Source organism: Anomaloglossus baeobatrachus, unplaced genomic scaffold (assembly GCF_048569485.1).
Source record: "Anomaloglossus baeobatrachus isolate aAnoBae1 unplaced genomic scaffold, aAnoBae1.hap1 Scaffold_243, whole genome shotgun sequence".
NCBI lineage: Eukaryota > Metazoa > Chordata > Amphibia > Anura > Aromobatidae > Anomaloglossus > Anomaloglossus baeobatrachus.
In genome coordinates this window covers 350,162-370,179 of record NW_027442056.1, presented here as the reverse complement: position 1 = coordinate 370,179, position 20,018 = coordinate 350,162, and the positions used below count along the sequence as shown (strand labels likewise).

Here is a 20,018-nt window from a genome sequence, read left to right as displayed (position 1 = left end):
CTTCATGTTGTGCACTGTTCAAACCGAAAATACATCAACAGGCAGGCTACAGAAAAGCTTACTAACAAAGGTTAGAGAGGGGCTTTCTCAGAGGGCTTTTTACAGTTTGTCTATTCCCAATTAGCCGGTTTAGTATACTTAATGAAAGTACTAATTCTTTCATAGGCCGCCCATTCTTAGTATTTGACGTTCAGGTAACAACAGGTAACTTTATTTGGAGTGGAAGCAGAGAGATAACACCAGATGCCAATTGTAGATCCTCTCACACCTGTGGTCACTACAGCATCTGACTCCACTTTGTCCAAAAGGGATCTATTCCATTCAATTACACATGATCTAGATTAGACTGACAACAAGATACTGCACGGGACATAGCAGAGTTGGTGAAGTTGAGTGGTGATGAGTTTGCTATTTGGATGAATAAAGCAAGTAAAAAGTGTGTTAGATAAAAATTCATTTCAATTCGCTAATCGGGCTAATATGAATCAGGTGAATCGAGTTCTGCTTTTGGAAACTGGGTTAAGAAGGGGTGCACCGTTCCTGGAGGTACTGCAATACCAGGTCAATGCGTGGAGTGGACAGAGCAAGCTCTTTTTCCATCTCCCTGTTCTAAAAATCCATTTAATATATGGTCCCCAGATAGGGGACGTATCAGATATTAAACTGATAAGAACAGATACTACACTTGATCTTAGCCAAAAGGCCGAGAAGCGATAACCAGAATTGGTTTGGGCCTCGAGTGGCACCCTGGCCTATGCCGGACACATCTTAGGGAGAGAGAGCGAGAGGGAGACAAACCCACGCCTACACAAGACATTTTGTCACCCAAGCCAACCCTTGAAAAGGCTGCTTTGCAGAGCAAAAACAAGAAGAATGGTGCGTTTTGCAGCCGCCGCCCACTGCAATGAATCTGAATAACTCCTCCTTTAGGGCGCAAGCAACTCCCCTCCCCCTTGCAGTCTTTCCAATTCACGATACAAAAAGACGGACAGGACAGGTTGCCTGACTTTCCGTCACTGCCACCCTTTGCCATCCTTACCCGTAGAAAGCCCTTTCATCATCCCCAAACCCTAATCTTTTCCCTTTCCTTCCCAGCCCCCAAACCCTGCCCTCTGTACCTTTCTCACCACCCGCTTCCCTTCTCCTGTCATCCCCCTACCACCCGGGAAAAAAAGAGATTGCCCCCTCCTTCCACTAGCCCACCCTCCCACCCAAAGAACAACTTCTTCTGCGCAGCTTGTTTTCTAGGCAGCAGCGCTATTGTGATGTCATCGGGGGGCATTGTGACAAGCCGCCAGTGTTCCGTCTCTTCATGTTGTGCACTGTTCAAACCGAAAATACATCAACAGGCAGGCTACAGAAAAGCTTACTAACAAAGGTTAGAGAGGGGCTTTCTCAGAGGGCTTTTTACAGTTTGTCTATTCCCAATTAGCCGGTTTAGTATACTTAATGAAAGTACTAATTCTTTCATAGGCCGCCCATTCTTAGTATTTGACGTTCAGGTAACAACAGGTAACTTTATTTGGAGTGGAAGCAGAGAGATAACACCAGATGCCAATTGTAGATCCTCTCACACCTGTGGTCACTGCAGCATCTGACTCCACTTTGTCCAAAAGGGATCTATTCCATTCAATTACACATGATCTAGATTAGACTGACAACAAGATACTGCACGGGACATAGCAGAGTTGGTGAAGTTGAGTGGTGATGAGTTTGCTATTTGGATGAATAAAGCAAGTAAAAAGTGTGTTAGATAAAAATTCATTTCAATTCGCTAATCGGGCTAATATGAATCAGGTGAATCGAGTTCTGCTTTTGGAAACTGGGTTAAGAAGGGGTGCACCGTTCCTGGAGGTACTGCAATACCAGGTCAATGCGTGGAGTGGACAGAGCAAGCTCTTTTTCCATCTCCCTGTTCTAAAAATCCATTTAATATATGGTCCCCAGATAGGGGACGTATCAGATATTAAACTGATAAGAACAGATACTACACTTGATCTTAGCCAAAAGGCCGAGAAGCGATAACCAGAATTGGTTTGGGCCTCGAGTGGCACCCTGGCCTATGCCGGACACATCTTAGGGAGAGAGAGCGAGAGGGAGACAAACCCACGCCTACACAAGACATTTTGTCACCCAAGCCAACCCTTGAAAAGGCTGCTTTGCAGAGCAAAAACAAGAAGAATGGTGCGTTTTGCAGCCGCCGCCCACTGCAATGAATCTGAATAACTCCTCCTTTAGGGCGCAAGCAACTCCCCTCCCCCTTGCAGTCTTTCCAATTCACGATACAAAAAGACGGACAGGACAGGTTGCCTGACTTTCCGTCACTGCCACCCTTTGCCATCCTTACCCGTAGAAAGCCCTTTCATCATCCCCAAACCCTAATCTTTTCCCTTTCCTTCCCAGCCCCCAAACCCTGCCCTCTGTACCTTTCTCACCACCCGCTTCCCTTCTCCTGTCATCCCCCTACCACCCGGGAAAAAAAGAGATTGCCCCCTCCTTCCACTAGCCCACCCTCCCACCCAAAGAACAACTTCTTCTGCGCAGCTTGTTTTCTAGGCAGCAGCGCTATTGTGATGTCATCGGGGGGCATTGTGACAAGCCGCCAGTGTTCCGTCTCTTCATGTTGTGCACTGTTCAAACCGAAAATACATCAACAGGCAGGCTACAGAAAAGCTTACTAACAAAGGTTAGAGAGGGGCTTTCTCAGAGGGCTTTTTACAGTTTGTCTATTCCCAATTAGCCGGTTTAGTATACTTAATGAAAGTACTAATTCTTTCATAGGCCGCCCATTCTTAGTATTTGACGTTCAGGTAACAACAGGTAACTTTATTTGGAGTGGAAGCAGAGAGATAACACCAGATGCCAATTGTAGATCCTCTCACACCTGTGGTCACTGCAGCATCTGACTCCACTTTGTCCAAAAGGGATCTATTCCATTCAATTACACATGATCTAGATTAGACTGACAACAAGATACTGCACGGGACATAGCAGAGTTGGTGAAGTTGAGTGGTGATGAGTTTGCTATTTGGATGAATAAAGCAAGTAAAAAGTGTGTTAGATAAAAATTCATTTCAATTCGCTAATCGGGCTAATATGAATCAGGTGAATCGAGTTCTGCTTTTGGAAACTGGGTTAAGAAGGGGTGCACCGTTCCTGGAGGTACTGCAATACCAGGTCAATGCGTGGAGTGGACAGAGCAAGCTCTTTTTCCATCTCCCTGTTCTAAAAATCCATTTAATATATGGTCCCCAGATAGGGGACGTATCAGATATTAAACTGATAAGAACAGATACTACACTTGATCTTAGCCAAAAGGCCGAGAAGCGATAACCAGAATTGGTTTGGGCCTCGAGTGGCACCCTGGCCTATGCCGGACACATCTTAGGGAGAGAGAGCGAGAGGGAGACAAACCCACGCCTACACAAGACATTTTGTCACCCAAGCCAACCCTTGAAAAGGCTGCTTTGCAGAGCAAAAACAAGAAGAATGGTGCGTTTTGCAGCCGCCGCCCACTGCAATGAATCTGAATAACTCCTCCTTTAGGGCGCAAGCAACTCCCCTCCCCCTTGCAGTCTTTCCAATTCACGATACAAAAAGACGGACAGGACAGGTTGCCTGACTTTCCGTCACTGCCACCCTTTGCCATCCTTACCCGTAGAAAGCCCTTTCATCATCCCCAAACCCTAATCTTTTCCCTTTCCTTCCCAGCCCCCAAACCCTGCCCTCTGTACCTTTCTCACCACCCGCTTCCCTTCTCCTGTCATCCCCCTACCACCCGGGAAAAAAAGAGATTGCCCCCTCCTTCCACTAGCCCACCCTCCCACCCAAAGAACAACTTCTTCTGCGCAGCTTGTTTTCTAGGCAGCAGCGCTATTGTGATGTCATCGGGGGGCATTGTGACAAGCCGCCAGTGTTCCGTCTCTTCATGTTGTGCACTGTTCAAACCGAAAATACATCAACAGGCAGGCTACAGAAAAGCTTACTAACAAAGGTTAGAGAGGGGCTTTCTCAGAGGGCTTTTTACAGTTTGTCTATTCCCAATTAGCCGGTTTAGTATACTTAATGAAAGTACTAATTCTTTCATAGGCTGCCCATTCTTAGTATTTGACGTTCAGGTAACAACAGGTAACTTTATTTGGAGTGGAAGCAGAGAGATAACACCAGATGCCAATTGTAGATCCTCTCACACCTGTGGTCACTGCAGCATCTGACTCCACTTTGTCCAAAAGGGATCTATTCCATTCAATTACACATGATCTAGATTAGACTGACAACAAGATACTGCACGGGACATAGCAGAGTTGGTGAAGTTGAGTGGTGATGAGTTTGCTATTTGGATGAATAAAGCAAGTAAAAAGTGTGTTAGATAAAAATTCATTTCAATTCGCTAATCGGGCTAATATGAATCAGGTGAATCGAGTTCTGCTTTTGGAAACTGGGTTAAGAAGGGGTGCACCGTTCCTGGAGGTACTGCAATACCAGGTCAATGCGTGGAGTGGACAGAGCAAGCTCTTTTTCCATCTCCCTGTTCTAAAAATCCATTTAATATATGGTCCCCAGATAGGGGACGTATCAGATATTAAACTGATAAGAACAGATACTACACTTGATCTTAGCCAAAAGGCCGAGAAGCGATAACCAGAATTGGTTTGGGCCTCGAGTGGCACCCTGGCCTATGCCGGACACATCTTAGGGAGAGAGAGCGAGAGGGAGACAAACCCACGCCTACACAAGACATTTTGTCACCCAAGCCAACCCTTGAAAAGGCTGCTTTGCAGAGCAAAAACAAGAAGAATGGTGCGTTTTGCAGCCGCCGCCCACTGCAATGAATCTGAATAACTCCTCCTTTAGGGCGCAAGCAACTCCCCTCCCCCTTGCAGTCTTTCCAATTCACGATACAAAAAGACGGACAGGACAGGTTGCCTGACTTTCCGTCACTGCCACCCTTTGCCATCCTTACCCGTAGAAAGCCCTTTCATCATCCCCAAACCCTAATCTTTTCCCTTTCCTTCCCAGCCCCCAAACCCTGCCCTCTGTACCTTTCTCACCACCCGCTTCCCTTCTCCTGTCATCCCCCTACCACCCGGGAAAAAAAGAGATTGCCCCCTCCTTCCACTAGCCCACCCTCCCACCCAAAGAACAACTTCTTCTGCGCAGCTTGTTTTCTAGGCAGCAGCGCTATTGTGATGTCATCGGGGGGCATTGTGACAAGCCGCCAGTGTTCCGTCTCTTCATGTTGTGCACTGTTCAAACCGAAAATACATCAACAGGCAGGCTACAGAAAAGCTTACTAACAAAGGTTAGAGAGGGGCTTTCTCAGAGGGCTTTTTACAGTTTGTCTATTCCCAATTAGCCGGTTTAGTATACTTAATGAAAGTACTAATTCTTTCATAGGCCGCCCATTCTTAGTATTTGACGTTCAGGTAACAACAGGTAACTTTATTTGGAGTGGAAGCAGAGAGATAACACCAGATGCCAATTGTAGATCCTCTCACACCTGTGGTCACTGCAGCATCTGACTCCACTTTGTCCAAAAGGGATCTATTCCATTCAATTACACATGATCTAGATTAGACTGACAACAAGATACTGCACGGGACATAGCAGAGTTGGTGAAGTTGAGTGGTGATGAGTTTGCTATTTGGATGAATAAAGCAAGTAAAAAGTGTGTTAGATAAAAATTCATTTCAATTCGCTAATCGGGCTAATATGAATCAGGTGAATCGAGTTCTGCTTTTGGAAACTGGGTTAAGAAGGGGTGCACCGTTCCTGGAGGTACTGCAATACCAGGTCAATGCGTGGAGTGGACAGAGCAAGCTCTTTTTCCATCTCCCTGTTCTAAAAATCCATTTAATATATGGTCCCCAGATAGGGGACGTATCAGATATTAAACTGATAAGAACAGATGAGATTTCATCCGCAATTTTCAGAAAACGGTCATCGGCCACCACACAAAAGCGCAGTGCCGCAGGTGATCGCCTCCCGAGCCCGGGAACCACCAGCCATAAGGGGACGTAAGCACCAAAAGGCGCAACAATCCCCGAGGCCGGCGGTTGTGCAAGCCCGGGCCCCTCCCAGCCAAGACCAAGGCAAACCCAATGAAGGGACTACACTTGATCTTAGCCAAAAGGCCGAGAAGCGATAACCAGAATTGGTTTGGGCCTCGAGTGGCACCCTGGCCTATGCCGGACACATCTTAGGGAGAGAGAGCGAGAGGGAGACAAACCCACGCCTACACAAGACATTTTGTCACCCAAGCCAACCCTTGAAAAGGCTGCTTTGCAGAGCAAAAACAAGAAGAATGGTGCGTTTTGCAGCCGCCGCCCACTGCAATGAATCTGAATAACTCCTCCTTTAGGGCGCAAGCAACTCCCCTCCCCCTTGCAGTCTTTCCAATTCACGATACAAAAAGACGGACAGGACAGGTTGCCTGACTTTCCGTCACTGCCACCCTTTGCCATCCTTACCCGTAGAAAGCCCTTTCATCATCCCCAAACCCTAATCTTTTCCCTTTCCTTCCCAGCCCCCAAACCCTGCCCTCTGTACCTTTCTCACCACCCGCTTCCCTTCTCCTGTCATCCCCCTACCACCCGGGAAAAAAAGAGATTGCCCCCTCCTTCCACTAGCCCACCCTCCCACCCAAAGAACAACTTCTTCTGCGCAGCTTGTTTTCTAGGCAGCAGCGCTATTGTGATGTCATCGGGGGGCATTGTGACAAGCCGCCAGTGTTCCGTCTCTTCATGTTGTGCACTGTTCAAACCGAAAATACATCAACAGGCAGGCTACAGAAAAGCTTACTAACAAAGGTTAGAGAGGGGCTTTCTCAGAGGGCTTTTTACAGTTTGTCTATTCCCAATTAGCCGGTTTAGTATACTTAATGAAAGTACTAATTCTTTCATAGGCCGCCCATTCTTAGTATTTGACGTTCAGGTAACAACAGGTAACTTTATTTGGAGTGGAAGCAGAGAGATAACACCAGATGCCAATTGTAGATCCTCTCACACCTGTGGTCACTGCAGCATCTGACTCCACTTTGTCCAAAAGGGATCTATTCCATTCAATTACACATGATCTAGATTAGACTGACAACAAGATACTGCACGGGACATAGCAGAGTTGGTGAAGTTGAGTGGTGATGAGTTTGCTATTTGGATGAATAAAGCAAGTAAAAAGTGTGTTAGATAAAAATTCATTTCAATTCGCTAATCGGGCTAATATGAATCAGGTGAATCGAGTTCTGCTTTTGGAAACTGGGTTAAGAAGGGGTGCACCGTTCCTGGAGGTACTGCAATACCAGGTCAATGCGTGGAGTGGACAGAGCAAGCTCTTTTTCCATCTCCCTGTTCTAAAAATCCATTTAATATATGGTCCCCAGATAGGGGACGTATCAGATATTAAACTGATAAGAACAGATACTACACTTGATCTTAGCCAAAAGGCCGAGAAGCGATAACCAGAATTGGTTTGGGCCTCGAGTGGCACCCTGGCCTATGCCGGACACATCTTAGGGAGAGAGAGCGAGAGGGAGACAAACCCACGCCTACACAAGACATTTTGTCACCCAAGCCAACCCTTGAAAAGGCTGCTTTGCAGAGCAAAAACAAGAAGAATGGTGCGTTTTGCAGCCGCCGCCCACTGCAATGAATCTGAATAACTCCTCCTTTAGGGCGCAAGCAACTCCCCTCCCCCTTGCAGTCTTTCCAATTCACGATACAAAAAGACGGACAGGACAGGTTGCCTGACTTTCCGTCACTGCCACCCTTTGCCATCCTTACCCGTAGAAAGCCCTTTCATCATCCCCAAACCCTAATCTTTTCCCTTTCCTTCCCAGCCCCCAAACCCTGCCCTCTGTACCTTTCTCACCACCCGCTTCCCTTCTCCTGTCATCCCCCTACCACCCGGGAAAAAAAGAGATTGCCCCCTCCTTCCACTAGCCCACCCTCCCACCCAAAGAACAACTTCTTCTGCGCAGCTTGTTTTCTAGGCAGCAGCGCTATTGTGATGTCATCGGGGGGCATTGTGACAAGCCGCCAGTGTTCCGTCTCTTCATGTTGTGCACTGTTCAAACCGAAAATACATCAACAGGCAGGCTACAGAAAAGCTTACTAACAAAGGTTAGAGAGGGGCTTTCTCAGAGGGCTTTTTACAGTTTGTCTATTCCCAATTAGCCGGTTTAGTATACTTAATGAAAGTACTAATTCTTTCATAGGCCGCCCATTCTTAGTATTTGACGTTCAGGTAACAACAGGTAACTTTATTTGGAGTGGAAGCAGAGAGATAACACCAGATGCCAATTGTAGATCCTCTCACACCTGTGGTCACTGCAGCATCTGACTCCACTTTGTCCAAAAGGGATCTATTCCATTCAATTACACATGATCTAGATTAGACTGACAACAAGATACTGCACGGGACATAGCAGAGTTGGTGAAGTTGAGTGGTGATGAGTTTGCTATTTGGATGAATAAAGCAAGTAAAAAGTGTGTTAGATAAAAATTCATTTCAATTCGCTAATCGGGCTAATATGAATCAGGTGAATCGAGTTCTGCTTTTGGAAACTGGGTTAAGAAGGGGTGCACCGTTCCTGGAGGTACTGCAATACCAGGTCAATGCGTGGAGTGGACAGAGCAAGCTCTTTTTCCATCTCCCTGTTCTAAAAATCCATTTAATATATGGTCCCCAGATAGGGGACGTATCAGATATTAAACTGATAAGAACAGATACTACACTTGATCTTAGCCAAAAGGCCGAGAAGCGATAACCAGAATTGGTTTGGGCCTCGAGTGGCACCCTGGCCTATGCCGGACACATCTTAGGGAGAGAGAGCGAGAGGGAGACAAACCCACGCCTACACAAGACATTTTGTCACCCAAGCCAACCCTTGAAAAGGCTGCTTTGCAGAGCAAAAACAAGAAGAATGGTGCGTTTTGCAGCCGCCGCCCACTGCAATGAATCTGAATAACTCCTCCTTTAGGGCGCAAGCAACTCCCCTCCCCCTTGCAGTCTTTCCAATTCACGATACAAAAAGACGGACAGGACAGGTTGCCTGACTTTCCGTCACTGCCACCCTTTGCCATCCTTACCCGTAGAAAGCCCTTTCATCATCCCCAAACCCTAATCTTTTCCCTTTCCTTCCCAGCCCCCAAACCCTGCCCTCTGTACCTTTCTCACCACCCGCTTCCCTTCTCCTGTCATCCCCCTACCACCCGGGAAAAAAAGAGATTGCCCCCTCCTTCCACTAGCCCACCCTCCCACCCAAAGAACAACTTCTTCTGCGCAGCTTGTTTTCTAGGCAGCAGCGCTATTGTGATGTCATCGGGGGGCATTGTGACAAGCCGCCAGTGTTCCGTCTCTTCATGTTGTGCACTGTTCAAACCGAAAATACATCAACAGGCAGGCTACAGAAAAGCTTACTAACAAAGGTTAGAGAGGGGCTTTCTCAGAGGGCTTTTTACAGTTTGTCTATTCCCAATTAGCCGGTTTAGTATACTTAATGAAAGTACTAATTCTTTCATAGGCCGCCCATTCTTAGTATTTGACGTTCAGGTAACAACAGGTAACTTTATTTGGAGTGGAAGCAGAGAGATAACACCAGATGCCAATTGTAGATCCTCTCACACCTGTGGTCACTGCAGCATCTGACTCCACTTTGTCCAAAAGGGATCTATTCCATTCAATTACACATGATCTAGATTAGACTGACAACAAGATACTGCACGGGACATAGCAGAGTTGGTGAAGTTGAGTGGTGATGAGTTTGCTATTTGGATGAATAAAGCAAGTAAAAAGTGTGTTAGATAAAAATTCATTTCAATTCGCTAATCGGGCTAATATGAATCAGGTGAATCGAGTTCTGCTTTTGGAAACTGGGTTAAGAAGGGGTGCACCGTTCCTGGAGGTACTGCAATACCAGGTCAATGCGTGGAGTGGACAGAGCAAGCTCTTTTTCCATCTCCCTGTTCTAAAAATCCATTTAATATATGGTCCCCAGATAGGGGACGTATCAGATATTAAACTGATAAGAACAGATACTACACTTGATCTTAGCCAAAAGGCCGAGAAGCGATAACCAGAATTGGTTTGGGCCTCGAGTGGCACCCTGGCCTATGCCGGACACATCTTAGGGAGAGAGAGCGAGAGGGAGACAAACCCACGCCTACACAAGACATTTTGTCACCCAAGCCAACCCTTGAAAAGGCTGCTTTGCAGAGCAAAAACAAGAAGAATGGTGCGTTTTGCAGCCGCCGTCCACTGCAATGAATCTGAATAACTCCTCCTTTAGGGCGCAAGCAACTCCCCTCCCCCTTGCAGTCTTTCCAATTCACGATACAAAAAGACGGACAGGACAGGTTGCCTGACTTTCCGTCACTGCCACCCTTTGCCATCCTTACCCGTAGAAAGCCCTTTCATCATCCCCAAACCCTAATCTTTTCCCTTTCCTTCCCAGCCCCCAAACCCTGCCCTCTGTACCTTTCTCACCACCCGCTTCCCTTCTCCTGTCATCCCCCTACCACCCGGGAAAAAAAGAGATTGCCCCCTCCTTCCACTAGCCCACCCTCCCACCCAAAGAACAACTTCTTCTGCGCAGCTTGTTTTCTAGGCAGCAGCGCTATTGTGATGTCATCGGGGGGCATTGTGACAAGCCGCCAGTGTTCCGTCTCTTCATGTTGTGCACTGTTCAAACCGAAAATACATCAACAGGCAGGCTACAGAAAAGCTTACTAACAAAGGTTAGAGAGGGGCTTTCTCAGAGGGCTTTTTACAGTTTGTCTATTCCCAATTAGCCGGTTTAGTATACTTAATGAAAGTACTAATTCTTTCATAGGCCGCCCATTCTTAGTATTTGACGTTCAGGTAACAACAGGTAACTTTATTTGGAGTGGAAGCAGAGAGATAACACCAGATGCCAATTGTAGATCCTCTCACACCTGTGGTCACTGCAGCATCTGACTCCACTTTGTCCAAAAGGGATCTATTCCATTCAATTACACATGATCTAGATTAGACTGACAACAAGATACTGCACGGGACATAGCAGAGTTGGTGAAGTTGAGTGGTGATGAGTTTGCTATTTGGATGAATAAAGCAAGTAAAAAGTGTGTTAGATAAAAATTCATTTCAATTCGCTAATCGGGCTAATATGAATCAGGTGAATCGAGTTCTGCTTTTGGAAACTGGGTTAAGAAGGGGTGCACCGTTCCTGGAGGTACTGCAATACCAGGTCAATGCGTGGAGTGGACAGAGCAAGCTCTTTTTCCATCTCCCTGTTCTAAAAATCCATTTAATATATGGTCCCCAGATAGGGGACGTATCAGATATTAAACTGATAAGAACAGATACTACACTTGATCTTAGCCAAAAGGCCGAGAAGCGATAACCAGAATTGGTTTGGGCCTCGAGTGGCACCCTGGCCTATGCCGGACACATCTTAGGGAGAGAGAGCGAGAGGGAGACAAACCCACGCCTACACAAGACATTTTCTCACCCAAGCCAACCCTTGAAAAGGCTGCTTTGCAGAGCAAAAACAAGAAGAATGGTGCGTTTTGCAGCCGCCGCCCACTGCAATGAATCTGAATAACTCCTCCTTTAGGGCGCAAGCAACTCCCCTCCCCCTTGCAGTCTTTCCAATTCACGATACAAAAAGACGGACAGGACAGGTTGCCTGACTTTCCGTCACTGCCACCCTTTGCCATCCTTACCCGTAGAAAGCCCTTTCATCATCCCCAAACCCTAATCTTTTCCCTTTCCTTCCCAGCCCCCAAACCCTGCCCTCTGTACCTTTCTCACCACCCGCTTCCCTTCTCCTGTCATCCCCCTACCACCCGGGAAAAAAAGAGATTGCCCCCTCCTTCCACTAGCCCACCCTCCCACCCAAAGAACAACTTCTTCTGCGCAGCTTGTTTTCTAGGCAGCAGCGCTATTGTGATGTCATCGGGGGGCATTGTGACAAGCCGCCAGTGTTCCGTCTCTTCATGTTGTGCACTGTTCAAACCGAAAATACATCAACAGGCAGGCTACAGAAAAGCTTACTAACAAAGGTTAGAGAGGGGCTTTCTCAGAGGGCTTTTTACAGTTTGTCTATTCCCAATTAGCCGGTTTAGTATACTTAATGAAAGTACTAATTCTTTCATAGGCCGCCCATTCTTAGTATTTGACGTTCAGGTAACAACAGGTAACTTTATTTGGAGTGGAAGCAGAGAGATAACACCAGATGCCAATTGTAGATCCTCTCACACCTGTGGTCACTGCAGCATCTGACTCTACTTTGTCCAAAAGGGATCTATTCCATTCAATTACACATGATCTAGATTAGACTGACAACAAGATACTGCACGGGACATAGCAGAGTTGGTGAAGTTGAGTGGTGATGAGTTTGCTATTTGGATGAATAAAGCAAGTAAAAAGTGTGTTAGATAAAAATTCATTTCAATTCGCTAATCGGGCTAATATGAATCAGGTGAATCGAGTTCTGCTTTTGGAAACTGGGTTAAGAAGGGGTGCACCGTTCCTGGAGGTACTGCAATACCAGGTCAATGCGTGGAGTGGACAGAGCAAGCTCTTTTTCCATCTCCCTGTTCTAAAAATCCATTTAATATATGGTCCCCAGATAGGGGACGTATCAGATATTAAACTGATAAGAACAGATACTACACTTGATCTTAGCCAAAAGGCCGAGAAGCGATAACCAGAATTGGTTTGGGCCTCGAGTGGCACCCTGGCCTATGCCGGACACATCTTAGGGAGAGAGAGCGAGAGGGAGACAAACCCACGCCTACACAAGACATTTTGTCACCCAAGCCAACCCTTGAAAAGGCTGCTTTGCAGAGCAAAAACAAGAAGAATGGTGCGTTTTGCAGCCGCCGCCCACTGCAATGAATCTGAATAACTCCTCCTTTAGGGCGCAAGCAACTCCCCTCCCCCTTGCAGTCTTTCCAATTCACGATACAAAAAGACGGACAGGACAGGTTGCCTGACTTTCCGTCACTGCCACCCTTTGCCATCCTTACCCGTAGAAAGCCCTTTCATCATCCCCAAACCCTAATCTTTTCCCTTTCCTTCCCAGCCCCCAAACCCTGCCCTCTGTACCTTTCTCACCACCCGCTTCCCTTCTCCTGTCATCCCCCTACCACCCGGGAAAAAAAGAGATTGCCCCCTCCTTCCACTAGCCCACCCTCCCACCCAAAGAACAACTTCTTCTGCGCAGCTTGTTTTCTAGGCAGCAGCGCTATTGTGATGTCATCGGGGGGCATTGTGACAAGCCGCCAGTGTTCCGTCTCTTCATGTTGTGCACTGTTCAAACCGAAAATACATCAACAGGCAGGCTACAGAAAAGCTTACTAACAAAGGTTAGAGAGGGGCTTTCTCAGAGGGCTTTTTACAGTTTGTCTATTCCCAATTAGCCGGTTTAGTATACTTAATGAAAGTACTAATTCTTTCATAGGCCGCCCATTCTTAGTATTTGACGTTCAGGTAACAACAGGTAACTTTATTTGGAGTGGAAGCAGAGAGATAACACCAGATGCCAATTGTAGATCCTCTCACACCTGTGGTCACTGCAGCATCTGACTCCACTTTGTCCAAAAGGGATCTATTCCATTCAATTACACATGATCTAGATTAGACTGACAACAAGATACTGCACGGGACATAGCAGAGTTGGTGAAGTTGAGTGGTGATGAGTTTGCTATTTGGATGAATAAAGCAAGTAAAAAGTGTGTTAGATAAAAATTCATTTCAATTCGCTAATCGGGCTAATATGAATCAGGTGAATCGAGTTCTGCTTTTGGAAACTGGGTTAAGAAGGGGTGCACCGTTCCTGGAGGTACTGCAATACCAGGTCAATGCGTGGAGTGGACAGAGCAAGCTCTTTTTCCATCTCCCTGTTCTAAAAATCCATTTAATATATGGTCCCCAGATAGGGGACGTATCAGATATTAAACTGATAAGAACAGATACTACACTTGATCTTAGCCAAAAGGCCGAGAAGCGATAACCAGAATTGGTTTGGGCCTCGAGTGGCACCCTGGCCTATGCCGGACACATCTTAGGGAGAGAGAGCGAGAGGGAGACAAACCCACGCCTACACAAGACATTTTGTCACCCAAGCCAACCCTTGAAAAGGCTGCTTTGCAGAGCAAAAACAAGAAGAATGGTGCGTTTTGCAGCCGCCGCCCACTGCAATGAATCTGAATAACTCCTCCTTTAGGGCGCAAGCAACTCCCCTCCCCCTTGCAGTCTTTCCAATTCACGATACAAAAAGACGGACAGGACAGGTTGCCTGACTTTCTGTCACTGCCACCCTTTGCCATCCTTACCCGTAGAAAGCCCTTTCATCATCCCCAAACCCTAATCTTTTCCCTTTCCTTCCCAGCCCCCAAACCCTGCCCTCTGTACCTTTCTCACCACCCGCTTCCCTTCTCCTGTCATCCCCCTACCACCCGGGAAAAAAAGAGATTGCCCCCTCCTTCCACTAGCCCACCCTCCCACCCAAAGAACAACTTCTTCTGCGCAGCTTGTTTTCTAGGCAGCAGCGCTATTGTGATGTCATCGGGGGGCATTGTGACAAGCCGCCAGTGTTCCGTCTCTTCATGTTGTGCACTGTTCAAACCGAAAATACATCAACAGGCAGGCTACAGAAAAGCTTACTAACAAAGGTTAGAGAGGGGCTTTCTCAGAGGGCTTTTTACAGTTTGTCTATTCCCAATTAGCCGGTTTAGTATACTTAATGAAAGTACTAATTCTTTCATAGGCCGCCCATTCTTAGTATTTGACGTTCAGGTAACAACAGGTAACTTTATTTGGAGTGGAAGCAGAGAGATAACACCAGATGCCAATTGTAGATCCTCTCACACCTGTGGTCACTGCAGCATCTGACTCCACTTTGTCCAAAAGGGATCTATTCCATTCAATTACACATGATCTAGATTAGACTGACAACAAGATACTGCACGGGACATAGCAGAGTTGGTGAAGTTGAGTGGTGATGAGTTTGCTATTTGGATGAATAAAGCAAGTAAAACGTGTGTTAGATAAAAATTCATTTCAATTCGCTAATCGGGCTAATATGAATCAGGTGAATCGAGTTCTGCTTTTGGAAACTGGGTTAAGAAGGGGTGCACCGTTCCTGGAGGTACTGCAATACCAGGTCAATGCGTGGAGTGGACAGAGCAAGCTCTTTTTCCATCTCCCTGTTCTAAAAATCCATTTAATATATGGTCCCCAGATAGGGGACGTATCAGATATTAAACTGATAAGAACAGATACTACACTTGATCTTAGCCAAAAGGCCGAGAAGCGATAACCAGAATTGGTTTGGGCCTCGAGTGGCACCCTGGCCTATGCCGGACACATCTTAGGGAGAGAGAGCGAGAGGGAGACAAACCCACGCCTACACAAGACATTTTGTCACCCAAGCCAACCCTTGAAAAGGCTGCTTTGCAGAGCAAAAACAAGAAGAATGGTGCGTTTTGCAGCCGCCGCCCACTGCAATGAATCTGAATAACTCCTCCTTTAGGGCGCAAGCAACTCCCCTCCCCCTTGCAGTCTTTCCAATTCACGATACAAAAAGACGGACAGGACAGGTTGCCTGACTTTCCGTCACTGCCACCCTTTGCCATCCTTACCCGTAGAAAGCCCTTTCATCATCCCCAAACCCTAATCTTTTCCCTTTCCTTCCCAGCCCCCAAACCCTGCCCTCTGTACCTTTCTCACCACCCGCTTCCCTTCTCCTGTCATCCCCCTACCACCCGGGAAAATAAGAGATTGCCCCCTCCTTCCACTAGCCCACCCTCCCACCCAAAGAACAACTTCTTCTGCGCAGCTTGTTTTCTAGGCAGCAGCGCTATTGTGATGTCATCGGGGGGCATTGTGACAAGCCGCCAGTGTTCCGTCTCTTCATGTTGTGCACTGTTCAAACCGAAAATACATCAACAGGCAGGCTACAGAAAAGCTTACTAACAAAGGTTAGAGAGGGGCTTTCTCAGAGGGCTTTTTACAGTTTGTCTATTCCCAATTAGCCGGTTTAGTATACTTAATGAAAGTACTAATTCTTTCATAGGCCGCCCATTCTTAGTATTTGACGTTCAGGTAACAACAGGTAACTTTATTTGGAGTGGAAGCAGAGAGATAACACCAGATGCCAATTGTAGATCCTCTCACACCTGTGGTCACTGCAGCATCTGACTCCACTTTGTCCAAAAGGGATCTATTCCATTCAATTACACATGATCTAGATTAGACTGACAACAAGATACTGCACGGGACATAGCAGAGTTGGTGAAGTTGAGTGGTGATGAGTTTGCTATTTGGATGAATAAAGCAAGTAAAAAGTGTGTTAGATAAAAATTCATTTCAATTCGCTAATCGGGCTAATATGAATCAGGTGAATCGAGTTCTGCTTTTGGAAACTGGGTTAAGAAGGGGTGCACCGTTCCTGGAGGTACTGCAATACCAGGTCAATGCGTGGAGTGGACAGAGCAAGCTCTTTTTCCATCTCCCTGTTCTAAAAATCCATTTAATATATGGTCCCCAGATAGGGGACGTATCAGATATTAAACTGATAAGAACAGATACTACACTTGATCTTAGCCAAAAGGCCGAGAAGCGATAACCAGAATTGGTTTGGGCCTCGAGTGGCACCCTGGCCTATGCCGGACACATCTTAGGGAGAGAGAGCGAGAGGGAGACAAACCCACGCCTACACAAGACATTTTGTCACCCAAGCCAACCCTTGAAAAGGCTGCTTTGCAGAGCAAAAACAAGAAGAATGGTGCGTTTTGCAGCCGCCGCCCACTGCAATGAATCTGAATAACTCCTCCTTTAGGGCGCAAGCAACTCCCCTCCCCCTTGCAGTCTTTCCAATTCACGATACAAAAAGACGGACAGGACAGGTTGCCTGACTTTCCGTCACTGCCACCCTTTGCCATCCTTACCCGTAGAAAGCCCTTTCATCATCCCCAAACCCTAATCTTTTCCCTTTCCTTCCCAGCCCCCAAACCCTGCCCTCTGTACCTTTCTCACCACCCGCTTCCCTTCTCCTGTCATCCCCCTACCACCCGGGAAAAAAAGAGATTGCCCCCTCCTTCCACTAGCCCACCCTCCCACCCAAAGAACAACTTCTTCTGCGCAGCTTGTTTTCTAGGCAGCAGCGCTATTGTGATGTCATCGGGGGGCATTGTGACAAGCCGCCAGTGTTCCGTCTCTTCATGTTGTGCACTGTTCAAACCGAAAATACATCAACAGGCAGGCTACAGAAAAGCTTACTAACAAAGGTTAGAGAGGGGCTTTCTCAGAGGGCTTTTTACAGTTTGTCTATTCCCAATTAGCCGGTTTAGTATACTTAATGAAAGTACTAATTCTTTCATAGGCCGCCCATTCTTAGTATTTGACGTTCAGGTAACAACAGGTAACTTTATTTGGAGTGGAAGCAGAGAGATAACACCAGATGCCAATTGTAGATCCTCTAACACCTGTGGTCACTGCAGCATCTGACTCCACTTTGTCCAAAAGGGATCTATTCCATTCAATTACACATGATCTAGATTAGACTGACAACAAGATACTGCACGGGACATAGCAGAGTTGGTGAAGTTGAGTGGTGATGAGTTTGCTATTTGGATGAATAAAGCAAGTAAAAAGTGTGTTAGATAAAAATTCATTTCAATTCGCTAATCGGGCTAATATGAATCAGGTGAATCGAGTTCTGCTTTTGGAAACTGGGTTAAGAAGGGGTGCACCGTTCCTGGAGGTACTGCAATACCAGGTCAATGCGTGGAGTGGACAGAGCAAGCTCTTTTTCCATCTCCCTGTTCTAAAAATCCATTTAATATATGGTCCCCAGATAGGGGACGTATCAGATATTAAACTGATAAGAACAGATACTACACTTGATCTTAGCCAAAAGGCCGAGAAGCGATAACCAGAATTGGTTTGGGCCTCGAGTGGCACCCTGGCCTATGCCGGACACATCTTAGGGAGAGAGAGCGAGAGGGAGACAAACCCACGCCTACACAAGACATTTTGTCACCCAAGCCAACCCTTGAAAAGGCTGCTTTGCAGAGCAAAAACAAGAAGAATGGTGCGTTTTGCAGCCGCCGCCCACTGCAATGAATCTGAATAACTCCTCCTTTAGGGCGCAAGCAACTCCCCTCCCCCTTGCAGTCTTTCCAATTCACGATACAAAAAGACGGACAGGACAGGTTGCCTGACTTTCCGTCACTGCCACCCTTTGCCATCCTTACCCGTAGAAAGCCCTTTCATCATCCCCAAACCCTAATCTTTTCCCTTTCCTTCCCAGCCCCCAAACCCTGCCCTCTGTACCTTTCTCACCACCCGCTTCCCTTCTCCTGTCATCCCCCTACCACCCGGGAAAAAAAGAGATTGCCCCCTCCTTCCACTAGCCCACCCTCCCACCCAAAGAACAACTTCTTCTGCGCAGCTTGTTTTCTAGGCAGCAGCGCTATTGTGATGTCATCGGGGGGCATTGTGACAAGCCGCCAGTGTTCCGTCTCTTCATGTTGTGCACTGTTCAAACCGAAAATACATCAACAGGCAGGCTACAGAAAAGCTTACTAACAAAGGTTAGAGAGGGGCTTTCTCAGAGGGCTTTTTACAGTTTGTCTATTCCCAATTAGCCGGTTTAGTATACTTAATGAAAGTACTAATTCTTTCATAGGCCGCCCATTCTTAGTATTTGACGTTCAGGTAACAACAGGTAACTTTATTTGGAGTGGAAGCAGAGAGATAACACCAGATGCCAATTGTAGATCCTCTCACACCTGTGGTCACTGCAGCATCTGACTCCACTTTGTCCAAAAGGGATCTATTCCATTCAATTACACATGATCTAGATTAGACTGACAACAAGATACTGCACGGGACATAGCAGAGTTGGTGAAGTTGAGTGGTGATGAGTTTGCTATTTGGATGAATAAAGCAAGTAAAAAGTGTGTTAGATAAAAATTCATTTCAATTCGCTAATCGGGCTAATATGAATCAGGTGAATCGAGTTCTGCTTTTGGAAACTGGGTTAAGAAGGGGTGCACCGTTCCTGGAGGTACTGCAATACCAGGTCAATGCGTGGAGTGGACAGACCAAGCTCTTTTTCCATCTCCCTGTTCTAAAAATCCATTTAATATATGGTCCCCAGATAGGGGACGTATCAGATATTAAACTGATAAGAACAGATACTACACTTGATCTTAGCCAAAAGGCCGAGAAGCGATAACCAGAATTGGTTTGGGCCTCGAGTGGCACCCTGGCCTATGCCGGACACATCTTAGGGAGAGAGAGCGAGAGGGAGACAAACCCACGCCTACACAAGACATTTTGTCACCCAAGCCAACCCTTGAAAAGGCTGCTTTGCAGAGCAAAAACAAGAAGAATGGTGCGTTTTGCAGCCGCCGCCCACTGCAATGAATCTGAATAACTCCTCCTTTAGGGCGCAAGCAACTCCCCTCCCCCTTGCAGTCTTTCCAATTCACGATACAAAAAGACGGACAGGACAGGTTGCCTGACTTTCCGTCACTGCCACCCTTTGCCATCCTTACCCGTAGAAAGCCCTTTCATCATCCCCAAACCCTAATCTTTTCCCTTTCCTTCCCAGCCCCCAAACCCTGCCCTCTGTACCTTTCTCACCACCCGCTTCCCTTCTCCTGTCATCCCCCTACCACCCGGGAAAAAAAGAGATTGCCCCCTCCTTCCACTAGCCCACCCTCCCACCCAAAGAACAACTTCTTCTGCGCAGCTTGTTTTCTAGGCAGCAGCGCTATTGTGATGTCATCGGGGGGCATTGTGACAAGCCGCCAGTGTTCCGTCTCTTCATGTTGTGCACTGTTCAAACCGAAAATACATCAACAGGCAGGCTACAGAAAAGCTTACTAACAAAGGTTAGAGAGGGGCTTTCTCAGAGGGCTTTTTACAGTTTGTCTATTCCCAATTAGCCGGTTTAGTATACTTAATGAAAGTACTAATTCTTTCATAGGCCGCCCATTCTTAGTATTTGACGTTCAGGTAAC

General features: G+C 46.8%; 15 non-coding genes across 15 annotated transcripts; all 15 read right to left on the bottom strand.

Moving 5' to 3' along the window:
* Nucleotides 1–524: 524 nt before the first annotated feature.
* LOC142262242 (U2 spliceosomal RNA) lies at nt 525–715 on the bottom strand. The gene has a single exon (XR_012729683.1). It is a non-coding gene; the product is annotated as a U2 spliceosomal RNA (small nuclear RNA).
* A 1,117-nt stretch (nt 716–1,832) lies between these two features.
* On the bottom strand, nt 1,833–2,023 carry LOC142262241 (U2 spliceosomal RNA). The gene has a single exon (XR_012729682.1). It is a non-coding gene; the product is annotated as a U2 spliceosomal RNA (small nuclear RNA).
* Nucleotides 2,024–3,140: 1,117 nt separating this feature from the next.
* LOC142262240 (U2 spliceosomal RNA) lies at nt 3,141–3,331 on the bottom strand. The gene has a single exon (XR_012729681.1). It is a non-coding gene; the product is annotated as a U2 spliceosomal RNA (small nuclear RNA).
* A 1,117-nt stretch (nt 3,332–4,448) lies between these two features.
* On the bottom strand, nt 4,449–4,639 carry LOC142262239 (U2 spliceosomal RNA). The gene has a single exon (XR_012729680.1). It is a non-coding gene; the product is annotated as a U2 spliceosomal RNA (small nuclear RNA).
* Nucleotides 4,640–5,756: 1,117 nt separating this feature from the next.
* LOC142262318 (U2 spliceosomal RNA) lies at nt 5,757–5,941 on the bottom strand. The gene has a single exon (XR_012729749.1). It is a non-coding gene; the product is annotated as a U2 spliceosomal RNA (small nuclear RNA).
* Nucleotides 5,942–7,263: 1,322 nt separating this feature from the next.
* Nucleotides 7,264–7,454, bottom strand: LOC142262238 (U2 spliceosomal RNA). The gene has a single exon (XR_012729679.1). It is a non-coding gene; the product is annotated as a U2 spliceosomal RNA (small nuclear RNA).
* Nucleotides 7,455–8,571: 1,117 nt separating this feature from the next.
* LOC142262236 (U2 spliceosomal RNA) lies at nt 8,572–8,762 on the bottom strand. Its single transcript, XR_012729678.1, has one exon. It is a non-coding gene; the product is annotated as a U2 spliceosomal RNA (small nuclear RNA).
* A 1,117-nt stretch (nt 8,763–9,879) lies between these two features.
* Nucleotides 9,880–10,070, bottom strand: LOC142262234 (U2 spliceosomal RNA). Its single transcript, XR_012729676.1, has one exon. It is a non-coding gene; the product is annotated as a U2 spliceosomal RNA (small nuclear RNA).
* A 1,117-nt stretch (nt 10,071–11,187) lies between these two features.
* LOC142262233 (U2 spliceosomal RNA) lies at nt 11,188–11,378 on the bottom strand. The gene has a single exon (XR_012729675.1). It is a non-coding gene; the product is annotated as a U2 spliceosomal RNA (small nuclear RNA).
* Nucleotides 11,379–12,495: 1,117 nt separating this feature from the next.
* Nucleotides 12,496–12,686, bottom strand: LOC142262232 (U2 spliceosomal RNA). Its single transcript, XR_012729674.1, has one exon. It is a non-coding gene; the product is annotated as a U2 spliceosomal RNA (small nuclear RNA).
* Nucleotides 12,687–13,803: 1,117 nt separating this feature from the next.
* LOC142262231 (U2 spliceosomal RNA) lies at nt 13,804–13,994 on the bottom strand. Its single transcript, XR_012729673.1, has one exon. It is a non-coding gene; the product is annotated as a U2 spliceosomal RNA (small nuclear RNA).
* A 1,117-nt stretch (nt 13,995–15,111) lies between these two features.
* LOC142262230 (U2 spliceosomal RNA) lies at nt 15,112–15,302 on the bottom strand. The gene has a single exon (XR_012729672.1). It is a non-coding gene; the product is annotated as a U2 spliceosomal RNA (small nuclear RNA).
* A 1,117-nt stretch (nt 15,303–16,419) lies between these two features.
* Nucleotides 16,420–16,610, bottom strand: LOC142262229 (U2 spliceosomal RNA). The gene has a single exon (XR_012729671.1). It is a non-coding gene; the product is annotated as a U2 spliceosomal RNA (small nuclear RNA).
* A 1,117-nt stretch (nt 16,611–17,727) lies between these two features.
* On the bottom strand, nt 17,728–17,918 carry LOC142262228 (U2 spliceosomal RNA). The gene has a single exon (XR_012729670.1). It is a non-coding gene; the product is annotated as a U2 spliceosomal RNA (small nuclear RNA).
* A 1,117-nt stretch (nt 17,919–19,035) lies between these two features.
* Nucleotides 19,036–19,226, bottom strand: LOC142262283 (U2 spliceosomal RNA). Its single transcript, XR_012729720.1, has one exon. It is a non-coding gene; the product is annotated as a U2 spliceosomal RNA (small nuclear RNA).
* Between the last annotated feature and the right edge of the window lie 792 nt (nt 19,227–20,018).